Below are 17,359 nucleotides of genomic sequence, written 5' to 3'. Positions count from 1 at the left end.
GACTTCGAATTGGTGCAGAAAAAGTAACCATCTGAAAGGGTTAATATTCCTGCACAGCTTGAGTTTGAGCCCCGAAGGACTCAGCTGAACCTTAGGAGTGGGGGAGGAGGAGGAGGAAGAGCCTGGGAGGGCTGTTGTTAAAAACAAAAAAAACACAGACCCCCGGGTGTGAGAAACGTTATGGAAGTTTGGCTGTTGCTTGTTTAGGGACTGGTGGGTGGAGGAATTTATCGTAGTGCTAGGTGGAGGTTGGGATTTTGCTAATTGTTTTTGGTGAGAGTTGTCTGCGAGGAATGGTAGACTATCTGTAGCTGGAGGTAGATGTAGGCCCACAAGCATGTGTTGTCACAAACAGAATTTAGCACATGCATCTCAGACGAATGCAACCTGTACACGCAGCAGTCAAACACAGCATGGCCAAATCTATGCTTCAATACGGCGTTCGATAAATAGTGCAGCGTTCGTTAAATTTCGCTTAACATTTCATTTGGATAACACCAAAGTGTATTGTTTACAGCACACGGCTACATAACGACTAAAAACTGCCCTTTTAAGATCAGTATAAATGAAAAAGTTATTTGTAGATTCATGGAGACAGTCATAAATTGCATGGATATTTAAAAGAGCTTTCCTAATGCCGCAATCACCTACATTTTGTGCAGTGAGATCTGATGCACAAAGTGTGTATGTATTGACCTAAATAGTGAATAAAAACGAGGTGTGACTTCAAAACAAAGCATCTTCGGACAAGGCGACTACAGAATGCAAACTGTATGTAACGTTCAAGCATCCAAACAAAAAGAGGCCACACCTTCAGAGTTCTGAGCCAGGCAGCAGAACTACAACGTGAGAAGCAATAAAGGAGCCTCTCTGGAAAAGATTAAATAAAGCACCGCAGAGTGGGGGAGCAAGCCCTCTTCCTCCTCCTGACAGCTGAAGCTGGCTAGCCGCCGTATTGAGGAACACACCGCCGCAGCCCGGCTTGGACAGGAAGCCAGGCAACCTGTGTTGAGACGGGGCGGGGCTGCAAAAAGACAGGAAGCAGACGGGAGCCTACCCCGCGCTCCTGTGCCCGTGAAGCCAGCCGGAAGCGAGCGTGTGAGCTAATGGGCTCCCGTGCTCGTAGAGAGCCCCGCCTGCTGCCGAGACTGACCCGCTAACGAGGGAGAGAGGGAGAAAGCCCGGTGAGCAGATGAGCAGCGTAGAGTCCCCCCCGGTGAGTGGGGTTGAACCAAGCACGGAAGGGGGACAGGAGATGGGCACATCGCATGACTGTACGTGGTGAACGCGCGCGTTCACATTCCCAGTCCGGCCTGCAGCCTGCGCGTGCCCATCTCCTGTCTCCCTTGGGAGGCAATTCAGAGACAATAGATCTCCCTGGCGACAGCGCTTTCGCGCTGCGTCGCCAGGCGAGACCTAATAAACGGAGGATCGCTACCAATTTGAGCAGCTCAACTCTCCCTGCCACTGATAGAGGCAGCGTTTTCCTGACGTCTGTTCTCGACTGCAATGCCCGGTCAGCTTGTCCTGCGTTTCATTCAATGAGGTCAGCCTTCTCGTGATATGTTTTGACACCCAGGTAGAGCAATCATCGAGTTTACTGCTGTAGTCTGTCCAGGCCCCCTGGAGTGTCTCGTCCTGCTTCCATCGAGAAAACCTTTGCTTTTTGCTAGTTAACTCTTAGGCCCAATAGTAAGCCAAATTCCTCTAACAATGCCCTGGCTCCTCTCAGGGCAGTTGTCATTTCCCAAGGAACATTAATACGTCTTCTACATATAATGTTATGGAGTGAGGGTGATTTTGCACTCTTATACCTTGGTAGTTATTCCTTCCTGGTTCTCGCATGGCAGCCTCGGGATTACATAGCCAGAGCAAATAGTAGTGGTAAAAGGGGGCACCCCTGCCTTGTCCCCCTTCCCACCACATAGCTCTCAGATATTATCTGGTGCGCTCACACCCTTTCAGTGGGGTCTGTATACAGCAGTAGGGTCCCTGATAAAAAAAAAACTGACTTAGCTGTAGGCGCTCCAATACCCCATATACAATTCTTCATTCTAAACTGTCAAACGCCTTTTCAATAGCGACCGCAAATATAGCCGCCTCTCTATGGTCATATGTGCCAGTATCTAGCAGGGTCAGGAGTCTCCTAATGCTCAGAGTCGTATTGCAGCCAGATATTAACCCCGCCTGATTGGGATGGACCAATCGGGTCATAAGTGGAAGGAGTCTGGTGGCTAAAATTCGACTAGGTACTTCATAGTCGATATTCAGCATCGACAGTGGTCGATAAGCTTTGTGGTCATGTGCCGCTCCATCTGGCTTCAACAAAGGTACTACCAGTGTCTCACGTGCAGAGCCCCGCAGGCGACCCATGTCCCTCAATGTTTTGAACAGGGCCACTAGTTTGGGGGCTATGTCATCCATATATGCGGCAAGAAACTCAAAGGGGGAGTCTGTCCTTCCCCTGCATTTTGCCACGGGCTAGACCTTTAGTCACCCCTCGTATTTCAGGTAAAGTTATGTCACCACCCAGCTGTTCAAACTCCTCCCATGTGAATTTGGGAACCGGCATGGATGTCAAGAAGGCATGTAGAATGTCCTCCGTAACCCTGACAGGACATTCTCAAATTTTCCTGATGAGGGGAAGGAAAGGAAGCACCTTACTTACCTCTAAGTTTGCCTTTAACGTGAAAGGAAAATCCAGTTTTATGGAAATAAACGATAGTCATCTAAAGGTAAAGGAAATAATCCAAGAGCATCAACTTAAGTCTAAGATTTACCATGATAAGGTACATAGTGTAGGAAAGTCAGGATCCGTAAATAACACAATAACAAGGAATGTGTTTGTAGGAGAGAAGGTTTAATGCAGCTTCTCAAGTCAGAGGCAAACAGTTAATGCATAACATTCTCCTCGTGATCCAACTCCCCCATACAAAACATAACAATTCCTAAAGAGAACACTATCTTCCACGAGCACAGCGTGCACGTGGAAGATAGATGCATAACAATATATATGCAACACATCTTACCCCCTTTCTTTTTTTTTTTTTTTACTTCTCTATAGTCATAACAAAATCTTTGAACCTACCCGGCACATGATGTTCCCTTTTCTCCCTTTGGTTTTCCACATTTTCTTTAGAACAACTTGGAATAGACTTAGGAGAACCAGAAGATCGTACATTTTCCCCCAACTCGGACTCTTTTGCAGTTTTGACAGAACAATCAAATCCTTTATATAATGAAATCCTATTAAAATTCCACACACTTCTACCTTCTATTCTGACTGCATTATTAAATACCTCAATAACCTCCTTAGGATCCGACCAACATTGAGATCCTTTAGATACATTGATGTTTCTTTTGACTTGAACAAAATCACCAATGACCACCTTTTGCTTGCTCAGATGACCTCTTTTCTTATCCATGTTCACTTTCATTTTACCTTTGTACCTCTCAACTCTATCCTTTACCACACCATAATCAATATTGTTCCATTTACTACTTGAAATGTTCACTTTTAACCACCATGGAACCAAAGTAGTACTAGGCTTCCTCCCCCTCAAAAGTTCTAACGGGCTGACTAAAGTAACCAAATTAGGAGAAGTCCTGTAAGACAGAAGCATGGAACCTAAAGCATTCTTCCAATTCAGACCACTCTTAAAAGAAAGCTAAATAGCCTCTTTCACCACCCGATTAAAGCGTTCCACCTGTCCATTAGCTTCAGGATGGAAAACAGCAATCCTCTTGTGAGTTATTCCACACTTATTGAAAAAAAACTTGCGGACCATTGTCCGTGACGATTACTTGCGGAATGCCCTCTCTGCAAAAGACGCTATCTAAAAACTCAATATTTCTCTGAGATGTAACCTCTTTTACCATTTTTATTTCAGGCCATTTAGAAAAGTAATCGATCAAAACAATACCAAAACTTAGGCAACACATGAAAAGGCCCAACAATATCAATGCCCAACTTCCTCCATGGCCCATCTGGAAATTCCACAGGAATAGATTCAGCACGCAAAGGAAAAGCAGACTTGTCACTGTTTGCACAACTACCACAAAGTCGTACAAATTGTTCAATAGAAGAATCAATCCCCGGCCACCAAAATATGTCCTTAATGCACCTTCGCGTTAAGGAGATACCCAAATGTCCCTCGTGGCCAATCTCCATGATGGTGCGCCTCAGATTAAAAGGAGGAATTATTTTATCTTCCCTTAGAACAATGCCATTTTCAATAGCTAACTCACCATTAACTTTAGCGAAGCTCATTAACTCCCCAGACAATTTCCTCGTCTCAGGCCAACCCTGAACAATAAACTTCTTTACTTCACTTATCACAATATCTTTCTCCATTTCAGAAATCCATATTTCTTCCCTCAAGACATGCTTATCACTACCAATCAAGTTCACATCCCTAGCAGTAAACGCTACCTCACAATCATCTTCTTGAAACAGACCTTCATCAACAATGGGCAACCTGGACATGCAATCAGCGTGGATATTGGCCTTACCCTGGACATACTCAATACTGAATCAAAAGGATTGTAATCTTGAGGAAAGTCTTGCCACCCGCGCCGACATAGACCGACCTCCACCCGGGGACATCAGAAACACAAGGGGCTTATGGTCCGTTTTAATTACGAACTCAGTTCCCCAAAGGAAACTTCTAAAGTGCTCGGCCCCCCACACACAAGCTAGTAATTCCCTCTCGATCACAGAGTAATTATTTTCAGCTTCCCTCAATGCTCTAGATGCATAAGCCACTATCCATTCATTATGATCATCCCTCTGAAAAAAAACTCCACCCAGTCCTAAATTGCTTGCATCCACCATCACAATACATTTCCTCCCAGGGATGAAAGGTTTTAGGCACAAAGCATTGACAATAAACTCCTTTAGTGCATTAAATGCAACAGACATCTCTCCAGACCATTTAAAAACAGCATTCTTCTTAAGTAGGCATCTGAAAGGATCAACCTTGACTGAGTAGTTAGGTATGAATTTAGCATAAAACTCAGTTAAGCCCAAAAACGCCACTAATTGTTCCTTAGAAGATGGAAAGGGTGCATTCACAATGCTTTTAATATGCTTCCCTTTAGGCCTAATACCATCCCCACTGATAGTATGACCTAGGTACTCAACTTCCTTCTTCCTGATGTTACATTTATCTAACCTGAGAGTGAGACCCTTTTTGGCTAACGCAGCAATAACACGGTATAAATTGCGATCATGATCCTCCTCACATTTCCCATATACCAAGATGTCATCTTGGAAAGCGACGGCCCCATCCAAACCGTCTAAGGTATCCTTCATTAATCTCTGCAATACAGAGGCTGCACTTGCAAGACCAAAAGGCATGCAGCAATACCTGTAGAGACCCTCAGGAGTAATGAAAGCAGTCATATTTTTAGATTCTTCCGACAATACCACTTGGTGGTACGCACTAGTCAAGTCAATACACGAAAAAATGTTTGAGTCCGCTAAAGCGGAAACCATCTCATGTAAATTAGGTAAGGGATGGGCATTCACCCAAATAGAGCGATTCACACTGCGTAAATCGACACACAATCTGAGCTCACCAGAAGGTTTGACCGAAATCACAATCGGAGAAACCCACGGTGAGGATTCAATAGGTTCTATTATGCCAGCATTACATAGATTTTTCAACAAATCCTTTAATTTACCACGAAAAGAAATTGGGACATTTCTTACTCTATGTCGTATGGGAACAGAATTCTATTACAGGACCGGAGGCGAGGATTATGCTTCTCTTTCTTTTACTGTAAACTCACAGCAGCCAATAAACGTACAGTTTCATAAAAATAAACCACATTAACCATGATGCTCGGCCTAAGCCACGCCTCTTTAGCCCTATAAGAGCCCGCGTAACAGTCCCAGCTTCCTCTTTCTTTGCTGCTCACACAGCAAGAGATAAGTGCTATGCTCCTTATATGATTTCATTCATAACTTGTTGATTTTACGATAATACTGTTAGCAACGCTTGTGCTTTATATAGACAGCTTGTTCGCTGTGAATATTGTGTGTTTACAGGTCTTTTGCCTGAGTTGCTGAGGTTTGCATTTGTGCCTCGCGGGTGCTTCCCGCGTGTAAAGGGCCGTCTGACGCGGCATAGCTGAGAGCGCTTCAGCGCGCTTGCACGGAGCTCCGATCCTGTTTCTGACACCTTGATCAAAGCGCTTCTCGCGCACCAGTGCCAGACCGCGTTTGCGGTCGGATCTTACCTCTGGGGCTTCCGGGCGCCGGCACGTAGCGCAAGGGCTCTCCCTCATCGCCGAGAAGCGCATTAGAGCCGCAAACCACCCGGCCGACATGTGCAGCATGACGCGCGCCCATTGGGCTATGTTTTGGTAGGATTTGGGCCCGCGTTGGGCTGCAAACGCCATTTTCTTGCCTAACCACCGTTTTTCACCGCGTTTTCGACGAGCTGGTGGAGAGTGACCCCAGAAACTGGTTGTAATAGTGGTTTCTGCCTAATTGGAGTGGGCACACGCTTCTTATATATTCTTCTTGGCTCCTACGACGGACTGGGCTGCAAGAATTTGACTACAGCATCTGCTGAGGGGGTCTGTTACTGGTTACTCAGGTTTTTTGAATTGTGTGCATTGGGCTGACCCCCCCCTAACTCACCTAGTGCCTACCTCTGGTGAACACTAATATTTAATTTCAAGTTACCCCTCTACTGGATATGGAGGAGTGGGTGTATTTTGATGAGGAGGCGGGGGAAGAAACTTATGAGGAGCCGCCTGCAGCTGCTGTGGAGGACAAGATTGTAGAGGCCCTGGATGCTTCGGTCCAGGCCTCGGTCAATTAGGCAGTAGAGAGCACAGTGCCTTCGACTGTGCAACAAGCATTGGCGGCTGCGATTAAAACCAATCACCAAGCAGCTGGAGAATTTCGCGAAACGCCATGGGTTTACCAAAGATAAGTCGGTTAAAAAGGCTCCACCAGCCACTAACGAAGGCAACAATGACCAATGGCCACACACTGACGCATTAGGTTCCCTTCCGGCGGCATCAGGGCAGGATCATGGCTACACGGCCAGTGGCAAAGCTAAGAGCAAGCAACACTTTGTGGACACAGACACTACTACCACCACAGGTACCGACACCACAGATACGGACGAGGAACCGCCCCCGAAGAAGAAGGCAAAGAAATCCGCCTCATCGGCCTCAATCCCTCCTCCTAATACCCCCTTTACCTTCAATCCTATCGAGATCGTTCACCCTAGATCTTCGGATTGGGTCTACAGGAAAACATTAGAAAGGGGTTTGATAAAGAGGTTCGTAACCGCCTGAGATCTGAATGCCCTCGACCCGATCTCGCCCATAAGGTGGCGGAGACTCCAGAGATAGACGTTAGCCTGTTGACATTTTTGAAAAAATTAGCAAAGGATCTTAAGAAAGGAACTCCCCGCGCCTGGCGCGGTTGCCAAGATAAAATGCTGGACGTGGTAGGTCCATTGGCAAAGATCCTCGAGATGGCGCTGCAAGCCAAGGAATCCAACGTGCCGGTTGACCCAGATATCCTAGCTGGTTGGACCCAGCGTGCCATTTGTTTGTTAGGCAACGCTAATTGCGCACTGTCCACGGAACGGCGCAAGTCACTGTTAATGAGAATGGCCTCTAATCTGACGGAGTTGGCAGGGGCAGGACCGGGGCCCTTAGCTGAGGGCAACCTGTTTGGTGAGCGCTTCGTGAAGGACGTCTCCAAGTACGTGGGGACCTTCACTTCGCTAGATAAGGCTCAGGCCGGAATCAAGCGTGTGTTTCATCAACAAATTTTTAACAGGGCCGGACGAGGTCGGGGACGCTCGACAGGCCGTCTCGCCAACCCAGGTCCCCCCAGAGGCGATTTCGGAAGAGGTCAAGGTGACTGGGATTCGACCAGAGGTGGTACGTTCTATCCCACACGACGCCGGTTCAACAAAGGCAGATTCCAAGCAGGTGGCAACAGGGCAGGTTTCCACGCCCAGAATTCAACAGGTGAGCGCAATCGATTGTTTTCCTATTCCATTGGGGGGTCGCACAAGACATTTCATTCACAATTGGGGTCTTCTGACCCAGGACTCGTGGGTCTTGCAGACTGTTCAAGGGTATCAGCTAGAGTTCTACGAGACTCCCAGACAAAGGACCAGTCCGAGAACTCTCCATTTTTCCCAACAAGACAGAGTTTTTATAGACAACGAGATAGAAGAATTGCTTCACAAACACGCCATAGCGGTGTGCGATTACAATCCACACGGGTTTTGCAGCAATATCTTTCTAGTTCAGAAGAAGGGAGGAGGTCACAGACTTGTGTTAAATTTGAGGGACTTCAATTACTTCCTGGTATACAACCATTTCAAGATGGAGGGCATCCATCTGTTGGCAGATCTACTGCGGCAAGGCGACTGGATGGTCCGTTTGGATTTAAAAGACGCTTATCTGTCTATTCCCATCTATCCACCTCATCGCCGATTCCTCCAATTTCAGTGGAACAGACGATGGTTCGAATACTCGGCCCTTCCTTTCGGGCTTTCCTCGGCTCCTTGGTGCTTCACCAAGGTGATGAAGCCGGTGGTCGCACACCTTCGAGAACAGGGTATACGGTTGATAATCTACCTGGACGACATCCTGATCATGGCTCAGAGCCCTGATCTGGTGTTGCAGCATCGGCAAACAACCATTTCATTGCTTCAGAATCTGGGGTTCGTGATCAACCAGGCCAAATCGGCTCTAATTCCGTCACAATTGACGGACTTCCTGGGTTTTGTGATCAATTCACAAGCGGCACAGTTGAGTCTTCCGAAGTCGAAACTGAAAGACATAAGGAAGGAGATTCTATCTCTTCTCAACAAACAGATGATCTCGCTCAGGACGGTCGACAGAGTAGTGGGTTTATTGGCGTCGTCCGTTCAAGCGATATTTCCAGGGCCCCTTCACTACAGGGCGCTACAGAGATTAAAAATCCAACACCTTCAGAGAGGTCTGGCTTACTCAGACCTGGTTCCCCTGTCACAGGAAGTGAGAGACGAGATGCAATGGTGGTTGAACCACGTGGAGGCGTGGAACGGCAGGGCCATTTTTGGGTCGCTGCCCGAAGTGGTCATAGCATCCGGCCGTTGAGGCTGGGGGGCGCGCTGTGGCGCAGTTTCAACAGTAGGAAGTCTCCTCAAGAGCTGGAGTTACACATAAATTGTCTGGAACTCCTAGCAGGATCCTTCACGATCAAGACCCTCTCCCCGCAGCAGACATCGTGTTGCATTCTTCTCCGAATGGACAACGTCTCTGCGGTACGATACATAAACAAACTGGGGGGGACGAGATCGTCCATGCTGGTGCAAATAGCCAAGGATTTTTGGCAATATTGCCTCAACCGTCAGATCACGGTTATAGCAGAATACATACCGGGACAGTCCAACATGGTAGCGGACTGGAACTCGAGACACCTGCGGGATTACAGCGATTGGCAGCTGCACCCCAGAATGTTTCAATGGCTACAGGACCTTTGGGGCCCTTGTCAGATCAACCTGTTCGCATCCAGGCTAAACAGCCATCTGCCCAAGTTCTTCAGCTGGAGGCCCGACCCAGCGGCGGCAGCGACGGATGCTTTTCTGCAGGACTGGTCGGGAGCAGTGAACTACGCATTCCCTCCCTTTCTTCTCATTCCACGAGTAGCCTTGTACATTCTCAAGCAGGAAGCGGAGGTGGTCCTGGTGACGCCTCTGTGGAGGTCGCAACCTTGGTTCCCGATGCTGTTGGGGATGTGCTGCGACCTTCCCAGGATGTTACCCTGGTCGGACTCCCTTCTTCTGGGACCTCTATGGGAACAACATCCATTGATCCTGTCTCAACGCCTAGCGTTGATGGCATGGAGGCTTTCAGGCAACAGTGGAATTTGCCTGGAGTTTCAGGAACGGCCAATGACTTCATCAAACAGGCCTGGGCCCCTTCCACGAGAAAAAGGTATTCTGCAGCCTGGAAGGGATGGTTATGTTGGTGCGTGGAACGGGACTTGGGTCCCGTGGGGGCAAGCCTTTCACATGTTGTGAATATTTTGTAGGAAAAGGCAGCTAGCGGCTTAGCCTATCGATCGGTGTATAATTTCCGATCGGCTATCTCCGCGGGGCACACCCACATTGATGGGAAACCAGTGGGAGTGCACCCTTTGGTGTGCAAACTCCTCAAAGGCATACGTGTCGCAAACCCTCCCAAGCCCAAATATTCGGGGCTGTGGGATGTTTCTTTAGTAATCAAACTTCTGGATAGTTGGCCCTCTAATGACTTGCTTTCTAGGAAGCAGTTATCAGCGAAATTAGCTATGCTAATATGTTTGTCAGCGTGCAGGAGATCATCGGATGTACGTGCACTGGATATTACAGGTAGAGTATTTACTCCGGAGGGAGTTTCCTTTACTATTACAGGTCGCACAAAAACTATGTCTAGACAGATTGAATATAATGCCTTTCATAGTAATGCCAAACTTTGTGTTGTCCAATGCTTGAAAGCCTACGAAGAGTGTACTCGTCCTTTGAGACCGACTCGGGTTACCCAGCTTTTGATCGCTGTGCAAAAGCCATTTAAACCGGTGTCTTCTGCCACTATTGCTAGGTGGCTTAAGTTTATCATGAAAGAGTCTGGTGTGGATGTTCAACTGTTTGGGGGGCACTCGGTGAGGGGTGCTATGGCTTCAAAGTCATATTTGTTAGGAGCTAATATTCAAGATATTATGCATTGTGCTGATTGGTCGTCTGAGTCGACATTCAAACAGTTCTACTATAAGCCGGTGGGAGATATTACATCTGTTGTTTTTGATTCAGCGTTAAACTATCATAATCTGAAGCCTCCGGTCCTGTAATAGAATCAAAAATTAGCTAGCATTCGCGCCAAGAATTTTCAATTCTATTAAGGACACGGAGGCGAGGATTATCCGACCTGGCTATGTCATGGTATGATCACGCTTACCCACCCGTTATTATATGCTTGATACTGGTTTTATACAGAAGTTACGGGTTGTTTATGTTTCTTTCTAGGTAATGACAAGAAAAACGATTGAAGATTCTTCTGTTGAAGACTGAAGTTGGAACGTTGTTCCCTGTTATTCCATGTTGGAGACTATACTGAAGTTGGAAAGAGATTTCCGTGTTAGAGGAAGCTGGGACTGTTACCAGGGCTCTTATAGGGCTAAGGAGGCGTGGCTTAGGCCGAGCATCATGGTTAATGTGGTTTATTTTTATGAAACTGTACGTTTATTGGCTGCTGTGAGTTTACAGTGAAAGAAAGAGAAGCGTAATCCTCCCCTCCGTGTCCTTAATAGAATTGAAAATTCTTGGCGCGAATGCTAGCTAATTTTTGATTCTCGTGTAGCTTGATAGTGTGCTCAAACCCAAGATACTTGCCCAATTTCCCACTAAATACATCAGGAAATTCTCCTCTTAGCTTCTCAACCAAAACATCACTATTTTGCGTAGATGGTTCAACAGCAAATACAGGCGGATTTGCCCTAGGGTCGAGCTTAACTCCTAAATCAAATTGTTGTGGCCATCCAAGTAGTGACTTCCCACTTTTTGTCACATAAACTTTGCTTGATGCATGGTTTTTGCCAAACCCCAACTCAGCTGAGAAATATCCCACTAAATCAATTTTATGGCCCGTATACCCACCAGGAGATACATCCGGTGATGTTAAGCACCTCCCAGGCCAATTGTCCTCAAAGATCTTGCGGAAAATGATAGTAAACCAAGCACAGGAATCAACAAAGAAGTCTAGCTCGATACCATCTACTTTGACGATACAAGATGGGAATTTGGAAACACCATCAACACAACATACATTAATAACTGTGTTGATGTCATTCTCGTCATTACCCATACTGAAATCATCGTCACTTGAATAATGTATGTGATGGAGCGAGATTTAGAAATATATTTATTTCAGCTCGCAAAGTTAAACTTCCATTATGAATAATAATATTAATTATGTGTGCAGTGAAAAACACTAATCAACCTAGATTAAACTTACAGATCATTACACGCGGGAAACCAATATGTGTGCTCATATATGTGCAATTGTGTGCAAAGTGCTTGTATGTGAGAAATAATAAACTAATCCTGTCTATTGTGCTGTCAGAATTAAATGCGGCTGTTTTTATTAATGGCATGTGCTTATTTCTGTGTGCTCATGTCTTGTCTTTTGTTTTAAATGTTGCACAAATCTGTTTGTTGCTTTATTTTGCTTCTGCTAGGTAATTTAGACTAACGGGTTAATAATTAGCTAAGGTGGGTGGGTAACAGAATGATTTCTAATTCTTGCATTAATTATTCTTTTGTGTCTGTTTATATACTAGTTACTGAGAACGAGGCTTGAGGCCTAGCACATCTTATTATGCAGTTGCCAAAATCCTGCTCAGTGAAAGCAAGAGCCCAGTGTGGAAAGTTTCTGATGATGTTTTAAAAAGAAGAAAATACAAACTTAATTGAATAAAAGAACTATTCGTACTCTTGGTCGGCTTGACCAAGGTCAGGAACCAGCAGAGAGATTGTCAAGCTAAGGAAGTCACGGACAAACATTTTTTTAGTTGTTGCAAATTGAAGGAAGCTACGTGACACGGGAATAAGGGACAATAGACTCTAAGAGAGAGTCGGAACTGGGCTTCGAAAATGTGATGACTTAATGTGGTCTGTCGTTTGACAGCCAATCAGAGTTCTGGATGACAGAGAAAAGTATTCATTTTACTTAGATTAGTTAGTTAGAAAGGTATAAAAACTGACCCCTTTGGAGGGAGGGGGCTCTTCTTCTCGCTTTCCAAATCCAGATGGGCGTGACGTGCTGACGGACTTCTTTGGAGCACGTAAGAATTAATAGGGCCATAAGACTTTACAATTTTAATTTAGGTGAAGTGAGTTTTAGTCAGGGAAATAGGGTTTAGGTGATGGAAAACTGTTTATTCTTTTTTTTAAACATGCTATTTGATTTTGCTTGAAAACTGTCTAACTAATTTGCAATTCCTCAAACAATGTTGCTTGAATAATAAAGATGCACTTTTCTTTGAATAAATAGTTAATAAATATTTTTTTTGAAAATACAAGCTGGCCTTGTTATTTAAAAGAATTTAGTTACCATCAGCAGATCTTATCGCCTGTGTGGCTTAATTAAATGAAAAATTATTAAACTATGGTAAAGTCAGTATATCACAGTTGTATATAAATGTATATATGGTTTATAAATAAGGTTTTATTAATTAGGTCACATGATTCAGTTGCTCAAAATATGTCTTTATTAGTTTATGGGCCTTGTGAGTGATTTATAATTAATGGTGAGTATTGTACAGTTGGGTAGTGTAGTTATGACATATTTTCTATAGGGGCGCTGGATCAATTTCTGTGGTAGCAGAGTTCGGTTGCTATGGTAACTGATATGCTACATGGTAATTGCATAGGATCGATGTTTAACATATGTTGAGTTTGTTCACATGTTATATGTTGTCAAAAGGATTTTTCCAGCAGTGTGAAACTTCCTAGCTTGCCGCGGCATTTGAGAAGTGTAACGAAAAGTGAAGTTACATAGTGCATTTGTTCTTTTTCAAAATTAGTGGTATTATTATCACTAGTGTTGTGGGCGTACAACACAAGTTTAGGGATTTTAGGTGTGCTAGATAGAATGTATAGTGAGGATTTTCTATGAAATTGTAGCTTTCGAGTATAAGGACTAGGAGCCTGCTTTAAAACTCACTGTGAAGAGAGTAGTAGAATTTATCTAAACTTGAATGAAGGGTAAGTTAGCGTTGTCTAATCTTACTGGCAAATGAGGATTTCTATGGTTGGTTAAAGTCCTGCCAAGATTTCATGTATATGTGGTTAGGGAAACTTTCTGTTTGAAAGTGCGTGAATGATTTTGTAATTCCGTTCGAGTCAAACTTTGAACTGTTACTTTATGTGCATTCAGAGGGAAACGAGTTCGTTATTACCTGTTAGAAGGGCAGAGTAGTCTTACTTTATCAACGATTGAATATTCTGTGAGAATAGCATCGTCTATTCCACGCTAAGGAATACTTGTATGTTTGTAAAAACTGTCACTTTATTTTAGCGAAACAGACAAATGGTTTGTTTTTCTGTTGTTATTAATTGAAATTCATTGAAAAAGTTTTCTTAAAATGGCGCTGTGAAAAGTTTTTGTGAAGGAGGGGTGAGCGCTAGGAGTGAGACACGAGAAGCTGCAGCGACTGTGTACGTCACAGGTCCGCGCTGTGATTGGTTAACATACGTCACAGTTAGTGCACTGATTGGCTCACGTGATTTCTACAAACTGTTAGTTGATTGGCTCTTCTGAAAAGCAAAAATTCTATTGGTTGAGCAAGGTGGTGACGTAGTTTAACCTGATTGGCCTGTTGGTGTGTTTCGCGCACGGATTGGTTAGTTAAGCGGAACAACCAGGAAACATTTACGATCATTCTAAATTAAACGAATTTGATTAAAACATGAGTTATTATTACAAAAAAGAGGAAAAGAAGCTTACATGGCTTCAGAAATTAAAAAATTTACTTTCACCTGATAAGAAAATTGAAACACTAGGTGGAAAATTACTTCATAAGTACAAAACACCTGCAGCCTATATGGAAGGTGAATATGGTTATCATACTTGCCTTTGGTTTGATGTATGGATGGATTATACCAAAAATGACGGTGTTTTAGCTGGGCCAGAAGATGGCTCATTTAATATGAGAATTTTGAAAAACTTGAGAGAAAAAATGATGGCTCTTGTGCCGAGACCTAGACCTACTCAATTCGAAGCTTTAGTTGAATGGGAGGATGAGATGTTTGAATTACAACGAGAAAGCTGTGGAATAAAAAGACCCCCAAAATCATCAAACATTAAAAGAGAAACTTATGAAGATAGAATGCGACGATGGAGACAGGCAGACAAATGTGATGGTTTATACCCAGTGAGAGAAATGATTACTGAAATTCCAGGTCAAAAGAATACCCAAAAGGAGGAGCCTAGCTCGCGACCGAGATGGCCGCGCTTTAGCTCGGCTCCGTTCGCCCGCCTGTGTTTTTCACATTTATCCTGCATTTATCCTGCCCCGGGAAGCCCTCCTTGCTGTGTGGTACTACTACGACGCACTGCAGGCACTTACCACTTGTTCCGGTTGTCCTGGCTGCTGTGGGTCCGGTGCAGTGTCCCCGACCGTTCCCGGGACTCGAGAGCGGACTGGCCTGGTTCTTCGTCCCGGCTCCTGGGCCGGATGCAGCCTGCGGGCTTGCCCTTCGGGGCACGCTGGAGGTGATTGGAGGGCCGCTGTTCGTGTGAGCCGGAGGTTCCTGGCTGAGAGACTCCTGTGTGGCAGCGGCCTTGGATGGTGACGCTGCCCTTCATTGTTGGGGTTCCTCGTGTGTTCGGCATCCTCCCCCTTTGTTCTCCGGTCCGGCCATTTTGTTCTTTGCTGCCCGGACTCGGAGAACGGGACTGGCGACATTGGGGGGCCGGCGAATCTCCTTCTTCTGGTGGCCCCCCTTCCTGTCCGGGGTGTTCTTCTGCCTGTCGGCGGGACTTCATCTGCTTTACTGCCGCCCCGGCGGAGGTTGTTGGCCGCGCGGCCTGTTCGGGCTCTCAAGATGGCGACCAGCCCCATTTGTTTGGGCCGGGCCCAGACGAGCACTGGGGGCCCGCCACAAGGCCCGGGTGTCGGATACTGTGAATGTTTTCCTGCACTTAAGGGGATCCTGAACATCCTGCTATCCTGGCGGCTATCGGTGGCCGCGCCACTCCTGGCTCTCGAGACGGTTCCTCACTACGGGCCTCCCGGGCCCCCGCGACCGGATGAGGCATTGATATCGCGGGGTGTGGCTGGTACTCTCCTGGCGGACTCGGCCCCGGCTGCCACCCCGGAGGCGCGCAGCCTGATGGCGCCTTCTCCTCCTGTGCTGCCTCCTCTGCCCTTGGCCCGGGAGCCGGATTTTGTTTTGCCGGACTTTCATGATTCTCCTGGTCCCTCTCAATCACCACTGCCCGATGACGTCTCCTGTGCCGGCCCGGATGGGTCGGCTTTTATGGATATATCCTTGGAACTGTGCCTGCATCGTTTGCTACATTCTGTGTATTTCCTGGATCTTCCGTGCTTTTCTTCCTGTGACTTTTTTGGACTGCCGTTGGACTCTCCTGCTGCCTGCCTTCTGTTCTTCCTGGCAGGGTCCTCGTTGGATCGGACCCTTACTGCTTTGGATAAAAAGGGTCAGGGCTGATGAAAACTGGCTCCTATATGCGGTGGTTCATGAACGGTTTGGATGATCTCTGTGTCCTGATATGGTTCTGTGTAACTGGTTAGTGCTCCTGGACTTTGGCCTGATACTCTTTGGCTTCCCGAGGACTTGGACCCTTAACCCGGGCGGGTGGATGGGTGCATTTACTCCTGTCTTTGGCCCTCCCCCATGTGTATGTTTGTATGTCTTTACTCCTTTCTTTCCTTCCCTCTCTTTCCCCCCCCCCCCTTTTTTGTCTTTAATTCCAACTTTTCTTGCTCCACTAAATTTCGGGTTCAACTTAGGGCGACAGGCACGCTGCGGGGGGGTAGGCCGTAGCCTTCTGCAGGGGTGCAGGGTGGGCTTAGGGGTGGGTGGGGGGGGTCTGTTTGTGTCGGGGGGTCTTTTTCCCCCCTTATTTTCCCTTTTTGTTCTATGGCTCTTGTGTATTCACTTTTTCGGGACTCTGTCACCTTGTATTTCCCCCGGGGGTTTTCTGTCCTTCTTCCGGTGTGTGGCTGATTGTGGTTTGCTGCCTATTCTGGTATTATGTTTCTGTTACATCGCATGCCGGTTTTATTGTCCTGTTTTTCCCCCTGAGGATGCATGGCTTGGCGGGTGTTCCTTCTGTTGTCTTTCTTCCCTCTTTCCCTTCCTCCTTTATGGAGGTGCCCTTTTTCCGTTGGGGTACGTATTGTATAGTCTTCGTGATGGGGCTTTTTGACCACGTCTTCTTTGTTCGGGTGGGGGCGGAGGTGAGTGAGCGCGATTGATTGTTGCCACTGTCGCTAATTGATGGTCTGATTCTGTTTTTGTCCTTTGCTCGATTTGATTATATGGCTTCATTTTCTTACGTTGTGTTTATAAAATGGCGGCTTGCCGCGGTCCCTCCCTTGTATTCTCGTATACGGCCCGTTATTCTTTTGGTCCCCTCCCCGTGCTAGAAAACTTAACCTTTATTATCCTGCTCTTGCTGAACGCTCGGTGGTTTTTCTTGTTTCACCAGTGCTCCTGATGTTATATCCTGTGCAGATCTTCTTTTTGTATGCTGGTTCTTTGACCGTTCTGTTTCTGGCCAGCCCGTGGGGTTGTAGGCCAGTATTTGTGAGCTTTCATTGTCA

Source organism: Lissotriton helveticus, chromosome 12 (assembly GCF_964261635.1).
Source record: "Lissotriton helveticus chromosome 12, aLisHel1.1, whole genome shotgun sequence".
In the NCBI taxonomy this organism is placed as follows: Eukaryota; Metazoa; Chordata; class Amphibia; order Caudata; family Salamandridae; genus Lissotriton; species Lissotriton helveticus.
The sequence above is the reverse complement of the archived record's forward strand: the minus strand, read 5'-3'. Positions refer to the sequence as shown.